This window comes from Neofelis nebulosa, chromosome 5, assembly GCF_028018385.1.
Source record: "Neofelis nebulosa isolate mNeoNeb1 chromosome 5, mNeoNeb1.pri, whole genome shotgun sequence".
In the NCBI taxonomy this organism is placed as follows: domain Eukaryota; kingdom Metazoa; phylum Chordata; class Mammalia; order Carnivora; family Felidae; genus Neofelis; species Neofelis nebulosa.
In genome coordinates, this window is record NC_080786.1 from 85,078,251 (window position 1) to 85,098,101 (window position 19,851).

A 19,851-nucleotide genomic window follows, 5' to 3' on the forward strand; every position below is an offset into this window, starting at 1 on the left:
AGACACCCACAGCCCGCGCTTCGTCCCGCTCCCGGCTTCCCCTGCTACCTGGCCACACAGCACAGATGAGAAGTGACCATCTCCAGACCTCCTGACCTCCGGACTCCATTGGTCCTCAAGGTGCCTCAAAGAATGCACCTTTGCATTTTAAGTCTGCATTGATTATTAAGTTGTACCTCACATCACGTCCCCAACCCCTCAACATGAACGCGGTTCCAACAGATGTCCCCCACAGCCCCTCCCCACCTTTCTCGAATGTAAATAAGCTTCTCAAGCTGCCATCCGTATATACACACAACTCTACTTTCGGCTCTTCCCGCTCTGCTTTGTATACACTTTCCCATGGATCTGGGTCATCGTGGTGTTGAGTATCTCACAGGGCTGCAAAAAAATATGGACGACGTATTTTGCTTGAGACTCTTAATACCCAGAACATCTGGGTGATGATGCTCAGACAACTGGAGAGATTCTTGCTGATGCTGCAAGTCTCCAAGTGCAAGTTCCCTTGCAGGCAGAAAATGCTGGATTTTGCATCTGTTCGCAAGAACATGGGTTTGCTCAAGCCCAGTGGACCGTGGGGTGTGACAGTGATTTCTTCCCTGCAAGTGGCATGACCTCCAGGAGTTGCCGTTGGCCACCGTCGCGAGTACAGTCCAAATTTATTGGCTTTGATGCCCGCCCGGTTCCCTGTGTAAATTAAAATGTGACATTATTACACCCTCCAACAGCCCACTGGTGACCTTTAGCACACTCCCCCCTCCGCAGCCATTATTCAGCATAATTTGACCGGTTGGAGGCAAGTTGGGGGAGTGGGGAAGGCTGGGAGGGGGCAGGGACAGGCAGAGTCCAAATTAGAAACAGATTTAAAGAGCATTTGCAGGGAATTAGGCAGTGGGCCAGGAGTGCTTGCTGGCAGCATGTGTAACCCCTCTTTAGGGACTGTCAGCTCCTCCTAGGTTTCCACAGCGGATGTGTCCCGGCCAGAGCGCAGCTGGGTTTCAGTTGTCAAATCCACAGCCAAGACATCTGAGAAGGAGGCGGAGTGCCTGTGTGCACACGTGTGTATGCGCCCAGGCCACACTCACACACACACACACACACACACACACACACGGCCCCGAGGACACTCCCAGCACAGTCCCACACATGCACACCTACAAAGGTTCACGCTGAGTTGTCCGCGCACTCCCGACACGACAGACAGATGCAGGTGCACACGAAGAAAATCAGGACAGACACACACACTGACGTGTGTGCGCACAGACTTGGGCTGTGCCCCTGCCAACACCTCCTAAGAGGACTCCCAGAGCAGATTTATCAATCCACGCCCCCTTGCCCCTCCCCAGAATGTCTGTGTGACGTTGGCTTAGCCCTTCAACCTCTCTGAGCTTCTGTATCTTCGACTATAAAGTGAAAGAAGGCAGCCATGACCGTTGGAGTGAGATCATAAAGGTGAACACCCAGGTAAACCATGCAGTGGCATTCAGGTGTGAAACATGGTGAGGACAGGGGTGGTGGTGACAGTGATGAAGAGAACAAGCCCTTGGTCCACATCCTCTCTAGAGGGAGCATAAAGAGCTCACTGACTTGATGCTTACATTGTTATAAAAGAGTGAGAAGAGCTTTGCATCATGTGGGGAATGGGGGCAGAGAAAGACCAAGAGCCCCTGCAGCCGGAGGAGGGCAGGATGCACCATGCCCCGTGCCCGGCATGCACCGCTCTGTGGCTCTCCGCTGCCCGGGAGGCCTGGCCATGGGCTCGTGGATCAGGATTCTCTGCTCTCCCATCTCCCTCCCTCCGTGTGCCTGCTGTTCCCACCAAGGTCCTTCACATCAGCTCGTCCTGCATCCACACCCTTGGTGAGGAAGATCTTCCCTTCTCTCCTTTCCTTCCTTACCCTTGGGGTTCTCCTCTCCAGCCATCCTCATTCCCAGAGCCCCACCCACCTTGAGTCCCTCCAGCTTCTGATCAACCTCACCTGCCTTTTCCTAGAAACCTACTATGTACCAACAGGTCTTCGTTCTGGGTGCTGCGGGGCTGGGAGAGGGTGGTAAGACATGAATTAGATGTCACCCCTGCCCCACAGGGTTCACAGCCCAGCACAGAACACAATAGAGACCCAGTCAGCAAATGTCAGAAGAGGGCACGGCACTAGATAGACCCTGGGAGATCAAAAAAACACCAAAGCACACCCTACTGTGCGGGACAGGACACTCTATACCAAGTGACCCAACGTAGGGCAAGAACCAGAATGGGTGACACCAGTTCCTGAAAACAAACTTCCATATGGAGCTGGTCCCAAGACTCATAGACCCACTGCATGTCAGATTTCCCCAGTGCCAAAATCCAGACGGATTGGGCGGTGGTGATAGGGGAGGGACTAGAGACATAAGGGTGGCAAGGTGTTAGGCACAGCAGCAGGCTTTCCTAGACCTTCATTTAGTCAATAAATATTGAAGGAGCGCCTCCTACGTGTGAAGTGCTGGGGACGCAATGATAAGTAAGACACAGACCCCGATTCGAGGAGCTCAGTGTCCAGAAAGAGAACACTTGGTGCACAAACAAGCAATGCCAGTGCAGGGGCATATGTGCTCTAGAGGAACGGGCTGGGCGTGTGGGGCTCTGGGGCACGGAGGAGCCATCTCATTCAGACAGGAGGACGAGAGAAGGCTCCCAGAGGGGTGGGCACACAGGGGGCCAGAAGGAGTTCAGATGGGTGCCAGGTGAAGAGGGAGCTGGAGCGAGCGCAGAGTGAGACTAGAGAGATCATCGTGGAAGGTCTAAGCAGCTCACTCACTCTCTCATTCATTGACTCAACAAGTATTATCAGCAGCCATGTGTCAGGCCTTATGCTGGGTGCCGAGACTGTGATAGGGAGCTAGACAGGCACAGGAGGGCTGAGCTGAGGTTGTAGCAGTGTGGTCGGAGAGGAATCCATAGCTTTGAGAAATTGACCATCAACTTTACTTGGATGGTGGCAGAGAGGGAGGAGGAATGATTTAAGGTGATTCTCAGGTTCCTAGCTCGGTGCTGAGTGGGAAGTGCCCTTCTGTGCAGGGGGAAGGGGACACACACAGGGAAGCAGCTGAGGAACTGGGGAAATGATGCGTCTGCACTGGTCTTGCCCGTTTGCCGGGCCAGTGAGACAGTGGCAATACTCAGCACCTAACTCGGGCTGGTCGCCACCCAGACAGGAGTAAAGCCCCAGCTGAACATACGGGGAGCATCGGAGAAGGTGGCAAGAGATTAGCCAGTTGTCTGGGGCCCAGCTCAGAAGGGTAGGGTTTCAGACGGTGTTCTAGTCCCAGAGTTGAACTAGAGTGCTAAACGTCAGTTCATTCCAGGTCTTCAGCTATTGGGATTGTGCTACCAAAACAAGCGCGAGCCCCCTCCGGTCGAGAAGCTCTCTGGATGCAGTCAGCATGGCTTAGGAAGCTGGGGAAGGAGCCAGCACCCACACGGTACAGTCTTTCATGTGTTAGGTCTGTTCCCCTCAGCACTCAGCACAGAGCTGGGCGGATAGTAAGTGCTCAATAAATACTCTGCTAGGAGCAAGTAGACACGTAGCAGAAAGCAGGAGTCTCACGGTGACGAATGCAGCACTGACCTCAACTGGGCCCCTCCCTGCGGGGTCTTTTGGTCACATTAGGAGAAAGCCCCATTTGCTTATCATCCTCCATAAAGATGGCCGCTTTTAGTGCCTACCTCTACCCTTCTGGAGCGGAGGTCAGAGACTTGAAGCTGACACCCTTTGAAACCTCAGACGTTAGCCCTGCAATCGGATTCCCTAAAATACTGCCACTTTGATGAAGTCCAGGCTGGCTTGCTTAAAATAAATACCCAGACATCACAAATCAAACTGAGATTTAGGACCTGGAATAAAGGAGAAGAAACAGCCAACCCGAGACATCAGAAGAGCATTTCAGTGTGAAAGCCCACCTCCCTTGGACCAGGCCTCGTTGGAGTAGGTCAGTTTCAAACGTTTGCACCGAAGGATGACTGTTTAATCAGCCGAAAGGACAACGTGGAAACCTGGAGTGACAGGATCCTCATTTTTTTTTTTTTCCTACTAAAAAGCTAAAAAGCAGCTGGGCGTTCACAGTTTGGGAGGCACCTCACCCAGCTGCAATTGCCGGAAAGAGGTACGGATCATCAGTGCCAGCAGGGCCCTGTTCAAAAGCATCCCCTCCTCCATGGCGGTGACCTCTCTGAAGCTTCCAGCTAGCTGCTCCTGCAATTCACTAGTGTCCCGGGCACAGGGCCAGTGCGTTTCCTTTAATCCCAGCGCCACCCTTAGTGACGTGGCTCAGTGGACCCCTAGGGCTGCAGAAGAGGCAGCTGAGAGGGAGGGCCTCGGAGCCAAGATCTCCAGCTCAGTGGGCAAAACTGAGTCCGACTCCACCTCTGAAGTTGTCCCTCATCTGTGCTGTGGATGCGAACTGTGAGCGAACTCCACCCCATCTGCCTAATTTCTCTTTTGAAACATTTTATTTATTTTTAATTGTTTCAATGTTTATTTGTTTTTGAGACAGAGAGCATACGTGAGTTGGGGAGCGGGGCAGAGAGGGAGACAGAGAATCCGAACCATCAGCACAGAGCCCGACGCGGGGCCCGAACCCACGAACTGTGAGATCATGACCTGAGCCGAAGTCGGACGCTTAAACGACTGAGCCACCCAGGCACCCCATCTGTATTTCTCTTCAAATAGAAAAATATCTTGTTTCTTGTCACGCCTGTCACTCTCTGAGGAGCAGACTTCTCTAGAGTAAATTATATGTATGCTGTGTAAACAAAAAAGGTATTAGAGAAATGCCAATACACAGAGACAAGGGTTCAATCAAATAAATATACCATACTTCTGGTTCCCAGATAGTGAAACTTTGGCTCAAATTTATTCTAAGATAAAACCTGATACTGTAAAATATACTCTAATGAATACATCACACAGAGTATTTGTTTTTCAAAATGTCTGAGGAAAAATAGATTCTCTTATCAAATACTTGGAGTTTGCAATAGATTCGTATTAAAATAGGAAACTTAATATTTTTTCAGTTCCTGAACAGTAAAAGCAGTGGGAAAAGCATGGGAAAAAACGAATCACAAAAAATCTCTCTTCCCAGATGCTGGGTCAGGAATATCTCCCCTGGAACCTGAGATGATGAAGTTGTCACAGAGATATAAAATATGAGAAAAATATAAACAACTAAGAAATAGACCAAATGTGGCCCCTCCTAGAATGAAGTGAGCAGTCGGGCCTGTGCTGCATGCCCGAAGGGTGTGTGGTCCCTGCCTGGCCTAGAATAGAAGCAGCCGCCACCAGCCGGTGGCCGCCACCGGGATGGGAGTGGGACCGGTGGACTTCCTGCCTTTTGGTCGGACAGGCTGCCTTCCTGAATTACTAGGTCTAGGAAGCAGTGTTGACAGGGGTGGGGGGAGACGGGGGAGAAGTCACACGTGTCACCTAAAACCCCCTCCCGGCCTTCCTCCTAGCTGCCGCCGCGCTTCCCCTCCTACAGACCAGTTACCTAATCTGCACCACACGGAGATGGTATCTGGGACCTCTAACGGCTCTGAAATCCCACAGTTCTGTAACTCAGATACAAAACCAGTTGTATGTCATCGGAAAAAGCTCGGCCCCGACTCCCAGGTTGCTCGATGTCATGGGTAATACGCCAAGTGTCGTGGTCAAGGACTCCAACAATGGCTTTCTGTGCTGAACACTTAGCATGTACTCGGCTGCGTGTGTGCCCATGTGGGCATTATTAGCACCCGCGAGAAGACAGAACACACCCAAGGCACAGTAGCCCCCCCAGGCAGACCCTGGGGTGTTCAACCCCCAACCCCAGTCTCTGTCCATCCCGCCACACTGGACACTGGACTCTTTCTAGAGGTTAAGGCGAGGCACACGTAAGGGTCCTTCTGCCACATACCCCCTTCCACTGGCAGCACTGGGAGAAACAGTGACTCCTGACCTTCCTTCTCCCCAGGGGAGGGTGATTTGCCTGACTGGTAAGTCAGGGAGAACCCATGCCTGCCGGATCCTACTCCTCGGCCTCTCAGACCGGGGCTGGGCTGGGCCAGTATATCCAAAAAGTATCATTTCAACATGTGCTCAAGCGTCACATGTGGCTACTGGCCACTGTCCTGGCCAGTGCAACCTTAGAGGCTGACCCACCCACCTCCCAGACTCCGGCTTGAACATTTCCAGGGGCGGAGAGGTCCCCACCTTCTGAATCACTCCAGTTACTTGGTGGCTGCCTCTGGTTGCCAGAAACCTCTTCATATCATGCTGAAATCTGCCTCCTTACAATTCCCCATCTCAGTACAAGCCACGCCTTCTGGACTACCTTTCCCCCATGATGGGTCTTCTGGCATTGAAAGACAGTGGAAGCACCCTCCTTGTTCCCCAGCGTCTGGCTCTTATCAGGGTTAAATGGCCCCTGTTACTTTAGTTCTTCCTCACACGACTTCGTTTCTTGGCTCCTCACGGGCTCATCCTCTATTGGACCCCCGTCTGCCACTGAGCTCACGTCTGTCTCTCTGAAAGACAGAATGGGTCACATTCCCCCAGAAAGTTCCTCAGCCTCTTTCAAGTACCCAGATCCCTCTTTCCCGGCTCCTGCGTCCCTGAGTCACTGCCCAACATCAGTATTGCTTGGTGGGACACAGCTTCTGGTTTTTCCTCACTGGAGAACACTATATTTATATCTGCCATGGGCACCTGTTGTTTTTTGACTACCCACTATCCAATCTGCCTAATTTAGAAGAATCCCAAAATAGGGGAGAGGCACAGCCCCACCCGCTGTGGCGGAGGCTGAAGGGGAACAGACATTCACCCTCCACACTTCAAGGCACCCAGTCTATCACGGGTTCATGCCTGAGCTTTTGAATCTGAGAGCGAAGCCTGAAAACAGAGGTTTCCGAGATTTATTTATGATGGTGGTGGCAGTCAAGAGTCCCGAGAAGAGGCAGCAAGTGTCCTGAGGTGGTGGCATCATGGGCAAGAACCTACTTCTGTTGCCTGCAAACAAGGCCCCGACTGGCAAAAGAACCACAGACAGACGGTGCCCTGTGAACACGGGCTGCGCCTCGGGCAAGTCGTCTTCCCTCCTCGGCCTCTGTTTGAGTGGGTCCCTTCATTCCTGAGTGTTTCGCACATTCTTCCTGATGGTTGAGAGACGTGGCCAAAAGTGAAACGGAGGGAGGTCCAGAATATCAGACGGAGCCCTCGCTCCCAGTTCTTCGAAACAGTTCTCCAGAAGTAACTGAGTTCATGGCCTGAGTCCAAGGCCATGCACACTGGACGAAAATGCAAACCTCGCCATGGCAGGGATTTTTGAGTCTCCCTGTATTTCCCCACTCCAAATCCACCTGGGGCTCTGAACTCCAAACCGTTTTCCAAACCGAAGCCAAGTTTGAGATGAGAATTCTCGTGCCTTTCTCTGCTATCACCAGGGATGACTGCTCCCATGGCCACCTTGGAGGAGAGCCCCGAGGCCCTGGATGTATGGCAGCAGAGAACAGCACAGGTCTTGGAGTCAGGACAACCTGGGTCCTCACCACAGCTCGAGACCCCTGATGTTGAGGGACCCCGGGCCAATGGCTCCCCTTTGTTGGGTCTCAGGTTTTCCGCATGGAAAACAAGGCAGAGAGTGATTTTTGAGGTTCCTCTCAATTCTGATCCTCTGTGACCCTGAACGCCTTACTGTTTGTTCCGCTTCTTTCTGTCTTCGATACGAAAACTTCACAAGTTTCTGAAGGGATAAACAAAATACGATATATCCATACCGTGGAGTATTATTCGGCCGTAAAAAAGAATAAAGTACTGATACAGGCTCCAGTAAAGACGAACCTTGAAAACATTAGGCTAAAAGAAAGTAGCCAATCACCAAAAACCACATAAGGTATGCTTTTCAGAATAGGCACATTTACAGGGACCTGAAGTAGACTAGTGGTTGCCTAGAGCTAGCAGCGAAGGGGTGCTCACTGACAAGAGACACAGGATTTCTTCTTAGGGTGATGAAAATGTTCTAAAACGGACGAGGGTGATGGTTGCACCACGCTGCGAACTTACACAGTATCTTGAATTTAAAATGAAATATATTTATAATCCAACAATTCTATGTTGTTTGGTTTTTCCGGTTTCTCCTTTGGTCAATTAGCCAAAATTAATAGATCTGTTTGAATGTAACGTCTTTAAAGCTGCCCTTTCTCGAAAGGTCAAATTAGCAATCTAAAGGGATCTGAAAAAGGAAGGATGGGGTCTGACAAATTCCCACACTTGAGTGCAGAGAGTTTGCTGGGAGTAGCTTCTCTTGTCTCTGGACTTTTTATTGGACTCTGACACATCCTCATCTGAAGAAGAAATACAGGGGCACCTGGGTGGCTCAGTTGGTTGGGAGTCCGACTTCAACTCAGGTCATGACCTCACAGCCTGTGGGTTCGAGCCCCGCGTAGGGCTCTGTGCTGACAGCCCAGAACCTGGAGCCTGCTTTGGATTCTGTGTCTCCCTCTCTCTCTGCCCCTCCCCTGCTCATGCTCTCTCTGTCTCAAAAATAAATAAAAACACTAAAAAAAATGTTTTTTTTTTAAAGAAATACGGAAAAGTGCCCACCATACTTGAATGTGCACACCAATCACCTAGGGATCTTATTAAAATACAAATTCTAGGGGCACCTGGGTGGCTCAGTCGGTTAAGCATCCGACTTCAGCTCAGGTCATGATCTCACAGTTCGTGAGTTTGAGCCCTGCGTTGGGCTTTGTGCTGACAGCTCGGAGCCTGGAGACTGCTTCGGATTCTGTGTCTCCCTCTCTCTGCCCCTCCCCAGCCCGTGCTCTCTCTCTCTCTCTCTCTCTTAAAAATAAACATTAAAAAAATTTTTTTTTTAATAAAATAAAATACAAATTCTAATTTAGTAGGTCTGGGGTGGGGCCCAGAGTCGCCATTTCTAACCAGCTCCCCAGTGCTGCCCGTGCTGCTGGCCTGTGAGGCACACTTCAAGTTGCCAGGCTCCGAGGTCGTACAGTCTGGTGTGGCTGTGGGTCACTTGCCTTATGACTGATCGGAACTCAGATACGGTGTGCGTGAACGAGCGAGAGAATGGAAGTGATGGAAGTGGGAAATAGACACTGGATTTTATAGACTGAGTAACGAAAGAATGTGAAATAATTGTTCTATTGGTTGTTTGTTGAAATAATGTTTTGGATTTTCTATATTAAATAAAATGTATTATTATTTTTTAATTACAAGTTTTATTTGTGGATGATACCAGTAGTCCCCTGCCCCCCACCATTATTCATTTTCTCTTCTTCCTTAATAATAGATTTTCAGCTGGCTCGTGGGGGTCACTGGAAACAAAGACTACATTCCCACTTGAAGAAGAAAGAGAGGAAGAAGAAGAGGAAGAAGAAGGAGGAGGGGGGGGGGAAGAGGAAGAGGAGGAGAGGAAGAAGAAACCTACATTCCCCAGTTTCCCTTGCAGCTAGGTGGGGCCACATGACCAATCACCACATAGAATGAATGGGAAAGAATCATCTGGCTTCCAAGAGCTTTCTTAAGAAATTACATAGGTGCAGGGTGCTTGGGTGGCTCAATCTGTTTAGCGTCTAACTTTGGCTTAGGTCAGGATCTCATGGTTTGTGAGTTCAAGCCCCACATTGGGCTCAGCGCTGGTGGAGCCTGCTTGGGATTCTCTCTCTCCCTCTCTGTCTGCTCCTTCCCCACTTGTGCTCCCTGTCTCAAAATAAATAAATTAACTTAAAAAGAAATTACATAAGTGCATTCTTTCCTCCTTCTCCTTTATTCCTTCTTCCATCCTACTGCCCAGAATGCAGAGATATTGCCATCTCAGGCCCTGAATTCAAGGCCATGCACAGTGGATCAAAATGCAAACCTCATGATGGCAGAGATTTTTGTGTCTCCCCATATTTCCCCCACTGCTGTAATGCCAGTGCCTAATTGATGCTGAATAAATATTTGCTGACTGACTGATTAAATAAATGAATGAAGGGACAAGTCTGGGTGTCCGATATACTAGGGAGGTGATTCAGCCCCATACCACCCACCTGGACTTTTACACAAGAGAACCAAACTTATACCTTGTTTAAACCCAAACCTAATCCTAATCAATACAATATGAAAAAATCCTTAACTGATTTATGCCATGGAAGGTTTACGTGAAATGCTAGGCTAAACCTCAGTAAATCAAATCACATTCTCAGTGCTGCGTGATACTCATCTTTTCAATGTTCCAGATTAGTCTACACTGCCAAAATGCATTCTTTTGTTTGTGTAATAAGTTGAGGTTTCAATATTTCAAGTTTCTAAAATTAAGCTATGCCTCTCACAGGGCTTTCTTACTTACAATTCAAAGCACTGTAGAAATCAAACACAGCAATAGTTTTTCCTAACGGCCCTAGGGTACAGGTGAGTGAGCATCAAAAAGAAGCATTTTGTAACATAACGAGGAGCTAATTTCCTTTCCAGATTAAGGGGAAATCTTCCATCTCGTTCTCTGTCCCTTATACTTCACTGTTTCTAAACCCAACAGGAATTTTACATCGGAGAGGTTAGTAATGGCAGATTTTAAGCAAAAACAAACGTCTTTCTTATTTTTGAAAAAATCGTTTCTTTGCATTTGCCCAAGTTTTCAGCCCTACTGATGTCTGAGAAGAACTGAGCCTTTATACAATGCTCTGCAAAAGAAAACAAAACAAAACAAAACAAAACAAAACAAAACAGTCTCTGTAGCTTTGGACAAGACAGCAGAGTACTTAATTCTGGTATGCAAACCGGTGAGGATGAAGGTTCCATCAACACTGTATGGGGCCCCATGTCCTAGTTCCCTATGTTCAGAAGAAAGGATTTCAATAAGCCCTGAGTGGGTAGCAAGTTAGACTAGGGTGGAGAGGAGAGGGGCGAGTAGAGTGGGAAGAAAACCAATACAGACTGGCCCTGGTGTTTGCACTTGGACCCTTCCGAAGGACAAGGATGAGTTACAATTACCCATCAGCAGGATGGCAAGGACAACACCCATGTGATTTTTTTTCGCCCTTCCAATTCCCTGGCCTGGAAGCCTCATTCTTCATTCCAGACTCACCAGGCTTTGAAGCTGTAAGGAGGCCATGTATCAGCTGCCGGTCATGTCGGATTCATGAGTGGTCACTCGGGGACAGGTTTTGCTGGAGGTTCCAGCTGCTGGAAGGAGCCCTCTGTTCTGTAACACTAGAGGAATTCTGGAAGGAGAATTTAATCAAATGGCATCCTCACTGCTCACAACACTATTCTCCAGGACTGGAAGCCTCATGTTTGCTGTTACCAAGTTGACCCATAAACACAATGTCTGGATATTTCTAGACAGAAATTGTCTGATATGTAAGTTCCCTGATTTCAGCTGAAAAAAAAATTTAAATATGCCAATGGTACAGATTTTCCCAGAGCTAAGTTCCAAGCTAGAACTGAGTGACAAGCCTTTAAAAAATGTGTTTAAAAACTCTGAGGCCACAGGATACTATTTAGTGATTGATTTGTGATATCCTGGACAGAATCGGAGTGCTGGGGTGTGAGCAGAATGGAGCAGGTAACAACATAAAAAAAAAAAAAATGCAACAGATGAGACTGCCCATAGTGAGGTCCACCCAAGAGGCTAGAACACGTGGCAAAGAATGCTGGGAGATGAGGCTGGAAAGACCAAAGGAGATCAGTGGACTTTGGCCTTACCAGCAGTGGGGGACCATTGAAGATTTCAGAAGCCAGATTTGTATTTTGAAACGTAAATCTAACAGCAAAGTGGTTACACAGTTGAGGTAGGGAGCCACCGGAAGCAGCTATAACACAGGTGATAGACCCTGAACAGGCAAGGGCATGCAGAAGAGGGGAAGGTGACTGCTTTGGTGCACACTGGTCTTGGGGTAGGAGGGAGCCAGCCAGATGCAGATGACCTTCAGGTGTCCACCTTGGCATCTGTGGAGACGGAGAGGAAAACGCAGCTTGGCAGGTGGATGGTGGAGATGAGTTCTGTTGTAGATAGTGACTTTGGGATGCCACATAAGGGACACCTCTGCAAAACTGCTTGGGTTTACATAACCCTACCTTTTCCTGGCTAAAGGCTATCTTTCCATTTATTCTCACGATATCCTGTGTGTCAGACAGTAGACAATACTGAGGCCCCATCTGGAACCTGACCCTGAGCACAGAGAGCGTTCAGCAGGAACACTATGTCCCTCCAGGTAGCAATGGCCACCATTTCTTCAGCACAAGTTATGTGCCCAAGCTTTCAGGGCTAAGAAGTAGCAGAATTGGTGTTCAAATCAGGCCTACCAATTCTCCTCAATGAGATTATACTCAACCATATTGTGTAGCTTCCAGTTGAGGATCAGAATCAAAACCTAACCAGTTCTATAATGGCTTCATTTGCAAACTCCTTCAGACATTCCACTCATTGAATTAACTAACAATGAACTCCGTTAAGCACAAGGTATAAACACAGTCAACCCAACACTGGTGCCTGGAGTAGGGAGAGTGCTTGTAGTTGTGTAAGAACAAGAGTCTCTGTCTTCAGGGAGTTCAGAAGCAGAGATCCGTGAACTACAGCGTGGGTGCAAAACCTAGCTCACTGCCGGTTTTTGTGAATAAAGCTTTATTGGAACACAGCCACGCCATTTGTTTACACACTGTCTATGGCTGCTTTTGCACCACAATGGCAGAGTTGGGCAATTGCTACAGAGACCAAGTGGCCCGTAACTTAAAATATTTACTGACTATCCCTTTACAGAAAAAGTTGCTAGCCCTTGGTCTAGAGTCAGAACCATAGAGGTCATAGACTATGATAAAATCTAGATTATTGAAATGCCACCAATAAAAAACCCGTGGGCATGGCAGGGAGAGGGAATAAAGCCACAGGCAGGATTCACCCAGAAGGTTTTCAAAATGTGCTTCAAACAACGGGCTATTAGCTACAGACTCCGAGGGCGGGAGCTTGAAAGCACGCGGTCCAGGGTAAGGTAGGAGAGGTTCGGGCACTTGGAAAGTAATAATCATCTAAGTTATCTTTTTAGAGCAAGACGAGTCATGGCGGTGGCCCTGGAGCTGCCATGACTGAGCCGTGTGACCTTGAGCCAATCTACCTACCTCCTGGTCCCCAGATACCAGGCATCTCTTACTGACCTATCAGGTCGTGAGAAGCAAAAGTGGGGGAAAAAAAATACTCAAGCGACTTGTGAAAATTTGAAGCGCTCTGTAAATCCTGGGGTCCTTGGGGCACACACGTGGTCTGCACACACAGACTGCCCTGAGGATAATCACGCATAGCACTTAGAAGCAACAACGTCAACCGGAATGCAAAATTGCCTTTGTCCCCAGCTCAGCACGCTCTATTTTGTATTAATTCACTCACAATACAACCCGGTAGGTTACGAAAGAGGCTTCCCCTGAGAGGAGTCATTCTTCAAGCTGGAACGTGTGGACATCCCACCCCAGGGGACTGCAGTGTGTTTTCACAGAGGCGGAGGCCGCCTGGAGGTTGGAGCCGGCCTGGCTTACGCCGGAGGTCTGGGCCCAAGCGAACACATTTTGTCTGGAACCATCACAAAGGGGTCTTTGCGTGTCCCCAGCCAGCTGGCCGAGGTCTGCTAGACGCCGTGTTCCCTGCTCCCTCACCCTCCTCCAGGAAGCTCCTCCTCTGGTCCAGCCTCAGCAGTGCTTTTCCGCTCACGCCCAGAGCCCACATCCCAGCCCTGTCAGTGCAGGCCGCAGCACCTGGCTGGTCTTCCTCTACACTGGGCCAGGCCCTTAGACACGGGAGAAACCAGAGCTCGCTCAGCTGGCCAGCGCCTGCGCTTCCTGTCCAAGTGTTTGTGGCTGGGCTTCCTGCTGACGGAAGGGCGGCTGCAGCTCCCCTCTGACATCCCGAGAGGTGGCTCCCAGGGCCCCAGCCGCCAAGCACGTCCAGCTGGCACCCGGCACAGGAGCTGCGGCTGCACTCCGTGCAGCAGTCAGACGACATTCGCGGGGACGCTGGGGTCAGGCCTCGAGAGCTATAAAGGGGATTCCTCTGGGAAGAGAGGAAGCTGTGAATCAGAGCAGAAACCCAGGAGCTCAGGCTTGTGGCTTGTCCTGGGCAGACGGCCAGAGAGTGCCTCCCATACACCGCCCCCCCCCCCCCCCCCCCCCCCCCCCGCACACCAGAGGACAGACCCCCCGCGCTTCACTCGGGCCCGCCTCCCCGGCCACCTGCAAACCTCTGCCCCGCATCCCTTCACGGGTCTCCGCCACACAGTTTCCCCTCCACCCCTGGGGACTGGGCCCCTGGGGCCTGGGGGACAGGGCCTGGGGACAGGGCCCGAGCACCCAGAGTATAGACAGACCACCCTGGCTCTGACCTCATGACCTGGGGGAATTTAACGTCACAGAGAATCAGCTTCCCTTTCACGAGTGGAAACTGGAGAGTGAGAATGTTTTCTGAGCATACCGTGTTTATTTTTCCACGTTGTAAGGGCACTGACATAGGAAATGGGGTTAGACTTGTTTTGTATAGCCCCAGAGGTCAGAACAAGCATTACAGTTTAAATAAGGAAAAACTGACCCGGGGGGGGGGGGGGGGGGGGTGGGGGGGGGGGGGGGGGGGGGGGAAGAGGCCGTCCTGTAAGGTGGCGAGCATCCTGTTACTGAAGGTATTCAACAGAAATTGTTTGCAGAGACTTTCATCAAGTGCTAGACTGTCAGCTCGGTGAGGACGAGGCCCATATCTGTCTCCATTACTGCCCCAGGACCAGCACAGTGCCTGACAAAGCGTGGGTGCTCCAAATATTTGTGGAAGGGAGGGGGGGAAGGATCATCTTTGAGAACTTTGGAGAACAGGTTCCTCCTTCAGGAGAAAGTTTGGACAAGCTGCCTGGAATCCAGCCGTGTTCGATTCTGTGGTTACAAGACAAGGGTTATAGGTGTCCACTCCAAAGGGATACATCGACCCCGAAACAGAGCTGAGCAACATTCCTGTGATCGTGTGCATTCCCAGGCACAAGACTCTCTGTCTGAACGTTCTATCGTCTACAACCCCCCTTGCGTGCATTCTGTTGCTCACTTCTACAGAACCCTGGCAAACACAGAGTCCCCATTTGAAAGATGTGCAGCCTGAGGCTCAAAGATGGTAAGCAACTTGTCTGAGCCAAGACATACCCTCAGGTCTCCTGACCCTGAGTCCAGTGTCCCTCCTAACACGCGTGTAAGTCTGCCCGAGTGTCTGCCATAGATCTTTCCGTCCCTCGAGACTGATTTTATCGTCAAACCTGGTGCTTGGTCAAGAACCAGAGGTTCCCATAGCCTTCGAAAAATACACAAGAAGCAGATCTGCTTGAAAAAATGGTACTTTCTCTGCCTCAGTCCCAGCAGGGATAATGCTTAGGCATTACCACTAATTACAGTAACCAGTAGAGGATCTGGGACAATTTCCAGAGGCAAGTTTAGGGCCAACCCTCTGGATCGCCCCTTGGAGGGATGCAGTCTCTTTCAAAGGTCTGACTAGCTGGAGATTAGGCAGGTCGTTTGCTTGTTTGCCCTCAGATCCGGGTCCTCCCCTCCTGCACCCTGCTCCCTCCCCTAGGAGGCTGATCCCTGCAGGCCACATTTGCCAAGGTCCCAACAGCCACAGCCAGGAGGGTAGAAACCAGAGTCGTTCTACCCTGGCAGGTCACCTCTGCGGTCCCAGTTCCTGCCAGGAAACCTCCACCAGGATTCCAGTCTCTCCGGTTCTGGAAACATCATCTCCTCTCTGTGACTTTCCACCCAAGAATGGTAGCATTTTCCAGTGGTTGCTACTCTCAAGACTGCCTTTCACCCTTGTCTGCCCTCTCATCTCCTCCAGTGCCTTCATAACCTTAACCGCGGAGATTTCTGGAATGGGTTACATTTTCTGCCTGGACTGTGACCAATTTCATGTCAGTGCGGGTCTGTTGAGACCCAGCCCAGAGAGGGTTAAACACACGGAATTATGGGACAGTTCTATCTCAACCACCTTAACGAAAGCCAAGAAGGCAGGAGGGCCGGGAGGCTCCCAGAGGGAGAAGCAGGTGCGCAGTTGCCCGGAAATAAGGAGGCAGGCCAAGTGCCCCGTGGGTGTGCATGGGAGCCAGGGGACCCCGGGGTTGGCCCAGCTGTCCCACCGCAGACCCTTTTCCTTCCAACAAGACCACACCCGCTCCAGCATCCTTCGATGCTGTGACACTGTCGGTGTTTCTCACACATGTGGGTGTGACTCAGCCTCTCGGGGCTCTGAGTGGTCCAGGCTTCTGGGTCCACACCGTCTCTGTGGAGCTGGAAGAGGAGGGCTCTCTTAGAGACGTCAGCAAACACAGCGGGTGTCTTTTCTCCCAAACCTGCGGCATAGTGGGACACAGAAGAGAGTCACAGGCTCATCCTTCCCTCCCCCACCCCACCAGCATGGCCCTTTACTCCCTCTGGCCAAGGGGATATAACAGGGTCATTTCACAGCCTTGCCGGGGCAGGGACCCCAGGGGGTGCTGTGTTCTCTGAAAATACTATTCACAAGCACAGATACATCACGTAGAAAGGAGGAAAGCCGGGCCTCACCTTCGGATTTATGTGGACCTACTACACGCACATCTGCCTCTGAGCTAAGTACTTTCCCATATTTTACGTTATTTCATCAGTCTATAATGGGAGAGAATCAGACCCCCCAAAATACATCAGGCCCTAATCAGCCTATCTTTACTGGATGTCTTCCAGGTACCAGGCATTCTATAGAGACAAGGAGACTATGGTTTCTGCCTTCTAAGAAAGTGAAGAACCTGGGGTCTGAAATCAGCCAGCCCCACCTGGGTTTCAATCCAGACTCCAGCAATTAGTATTTCTGTGACCTTGAGCAAATGACACTTGCCCCTGACCCTTGGTGTCTTCATTTATAAATTGGGCATAACAATAATCTAGTCTCATCGAGTTGTTGAAGGATTCATGTGGGTAACAGGTTTAGCAAGCGCCTAGTACGTGGCGAACACTCTTCAGAAAGCACTATTGACTTATGTTTTTTTTTTTTTAATTAAGAAATCTAGGGGGCACCTGGGTGGCTCAGTCGGTTGAGCGTCCGGCCTCGGCTCAGGTCATGATCTCACGGTTTGTGAGTTCGAGCCCCGAGTCAGGCTCTGTGCTGATAGCTTGGAGCCTGGAGCCTGTTTCGGATTCTGTGTCTCTCTCTCTGCTCCTTCCCTGCTTATGCTCTGTCTCTGTCTCTCAAAATAAATAAATAAACATTTAAAAAAATTAATAAAAAAAAAAGAAATCTAGGATACATGCACAACCCTGCGAGAAGCCTTTTTGGAGGCTGTCCCAGTACTTCTGTTCACACTGTGAACACATCCCAGAGCCCTCTGACTCCAGAATTGGCTAAAATACGGCTCTTCCTTTCTCCTCTTAGAAGTCTCCAGCGAACCTGACCTCAGAGGAATCCCACACGCACTCCGTCCCCCTGACAGGCCCTGCCGCTGAGTCGCCGGATGTCCGCTGAGGTCCAAGGTTTGGAGCGTTTCCGGGACTGGCGGGTCACACTGCGGCTGGGCCTTGCCAGGCAGCCCCACCCTTCCTGGCAGCCTGGCCTCCTCCTCGGTCTCTGAAAGGCTGCCAAGGCCGAGGGAGGGCGGTCAGAGGGAGATGGAAGGTCCTGCTGGGATGTTTGCCCTGAGGGAAGCCTGGGAGAGGGGGGGAGAGTGGGGAGAGGGGGCAGAGGGGCGGGAGGAGGTGGGGGGGAGGGGGGGAGGTGGGAGCAGGGCAGCGGGTTCCACTCCAACCTCTCATCCTGCCACGCAGAAAATCCAGCCTCTGCAAGTGCCAAGTGCTCCTCCTAGTGGGGAAGGAATGATGCAAAATCCCACTGGGCTGCCCCTCCTCCCCACCCCCCCCCCCACCCCCCAGGGGTGAGCCACCACCACCAAGCCTGTTGGTGACATCGGTCCTGGCCGCTAGCGCATCACAACTGAATACGCCCTCTCACATCCAGGGCTCACGGCTTGGTAACCTTTCAGGGGGCACATTTTTCAACACCCCCTTTCACAGATAAGAACACGGAGTCCACCTCTGGCGGTCAGTCTGTGGCAGACCTGGGACTCGACACCAGGTCTTTTCAGCCTACCTCCCACACGTTTTCTTTTCAGTGCACCACATTCGATGCCAGCAAAGAGGGGGAAACGGCCACCCTCTTGCCCACCGCCCACCCCCTCCGTCTCCGGGCCTCGCACAAACATGACCCCATCTCGAGAACAAGACTGGCTCTTTTCTTTGTCACAAGGGCCTCAGTGCCCAGTGGGAGCCTGATTAAACCCAACCGCCTCCTGCGAGATCATCCTGCTTCTTCAAACCCCACACATCTCAGGGTCAGCCTTCCCGTCCACCAGCAGGCTGACCCCACCGTCCTCCAGGAGAAAAAAAGGCTTTCTGCTCACTGTGGTCAAATCTAGGATTCGGGAAGTCTCCTCCCCATGCTATCTCAACCACACACAAGCTGTGACTAGGCAGCTCAGATGGTGGGGAGTGGGGGCGACAGGGACTGACGTCAGCCCTGTTGACCCTGTGTGTCCTGCCCTGGCAGAGACAGGTTGGAGAGAGGCCATTTTGGAGCCACTCACTCATCAAGGAGAGGGAGGTGACTTTTGCCCTGTCTTCTTCCCTAAAAACATAGTTCTTCCTTTGAGCTCTCCAGAGGCTGGCCTCCCACCCGGAACGTCACTGGACACACGGCCCTTGGGATCCCCAGTCCCTGTGACGACCCCGGAGGCCTGGCTTAGAGCTGACGCCTCTCCTACAGAACAGAGGTTCTCACCTGGAGGTTTTCCCAGGTCTGGGAGCCTGCTGTCCTACCCGGGAGAGAGGAGGAGGACAGTTCACCGCTCCCCGTCCATATCCTGCCATGGGACAGAGCTAGGCCTGGGCTCAAGGACAGGCCGACCAGACAGTGACCTGTGTTTTCCGGGAAGGCAGCCAGTCCTCATGGCCTTGGACTTCCAGGCACTGAGGAGAGTGACAGAGCAGACACCTGCCACCATCCTGGGGAGGCTCAAACCAGGCCCCAGCTGGGCGGGTATGTCTGGCTCTGGTCTCCGGGCCAGGACATTGCAGCAAAGAGGGGACCACTAGACTCAGCCCTTTCCCTTGGCCTCTGCTTCATGAACTCAACAGTGCTGCATGAAGGGGACAAAGGGCATGACCCGAGGCCTCACATTTGTCCCCCGTGTGCCAGAGAACAAACACAGGATTCAAATCTTTGGTTGTTTCATTAGGAGAAAGTCTTATCTCCCCTGCACGCAAGAGAGCTGTTTGAGGACACGGGAAAAACATTTGATTTGGCCTCAAAAACCCCCGGTTCTATTCCTGGGTAGTGTTGCCATCTACCCAGGGCCATGGTCACGTCATCTCACTCCCCTGAGCCTCAGTTTCCTCAGCTGTACCATGGGGCAGGAACCCAGCTCTTCGGTTGCTCTACTCTGGAGAGTGTAAGATGCCTGTAAAAGCACCCAAGGCACCACACTCATAACAAGGGCTTCTTCTTGTTAGTAAAATGTTATTAACCTGGTTTAGTATTTCCGTTTTCCACACGAGGGGAAATGCAGAACAGGGAGAGCGTAAGCTCTTAGCCAGCAACGGAGCCATCTACTCAAAGCCCGAGGAGCACCCATTCCAGGGACCTTGTGGCTAACAGAGTGGGGTTCTCGCCAGCCTGAGGCCAGGAGATGGGAACCCCACTTCTCATTTGGTAGAAGGGCCCTCCTGCCTCTCAGAGGATGCGAGGGACAGTCAGCCCCCTCTCTCCAGCTACTCAGTTCACACTTGGGAGCCATACTTCTAGAAA

The 19,851-nt window shown here is 51.1% G+C and overlaps 2 long non-coding RNA genes across 2 annotated transcripts; both read right to left on the reverse strand.

Moving 5' to 3' along the window:
* Positions 1-281: 281 nt before the first annotated feature.
* On the reverse strand, positions 282-11,335 carry LOC131511400 (uncharacterized). The gene is made up of 2 exons (XR_009261505.1): positions 11,101-11,335; positions 282-687 (listed from the first exon to the last, which is right to left on the reverse strand). It is a non-coding gene; the product is annotated as an uncharacterized LOC131511400 (long non-coding RNA).
* A 3,300-nt stretch (positions 11,336-14,635) lies between these two features.
* On the reverse strand, positions 14,636-18,922 carry LOC131512351 (uncharacterized). Its single transcript, XR_009262106.1, has 3 exons — positions 18,826-18,922; positions 17,798-17,850; positions 14,636-16,310 (listed from the first exon to the last, which is right to left on the reverse strand). It is a non-coding gene; the product is annotated as an uncharacterized LOC131512351 (long non-coding RNA).
* Between the last annotated feature and the right edge of the window lie 929 nt (positions 18,923-19,851).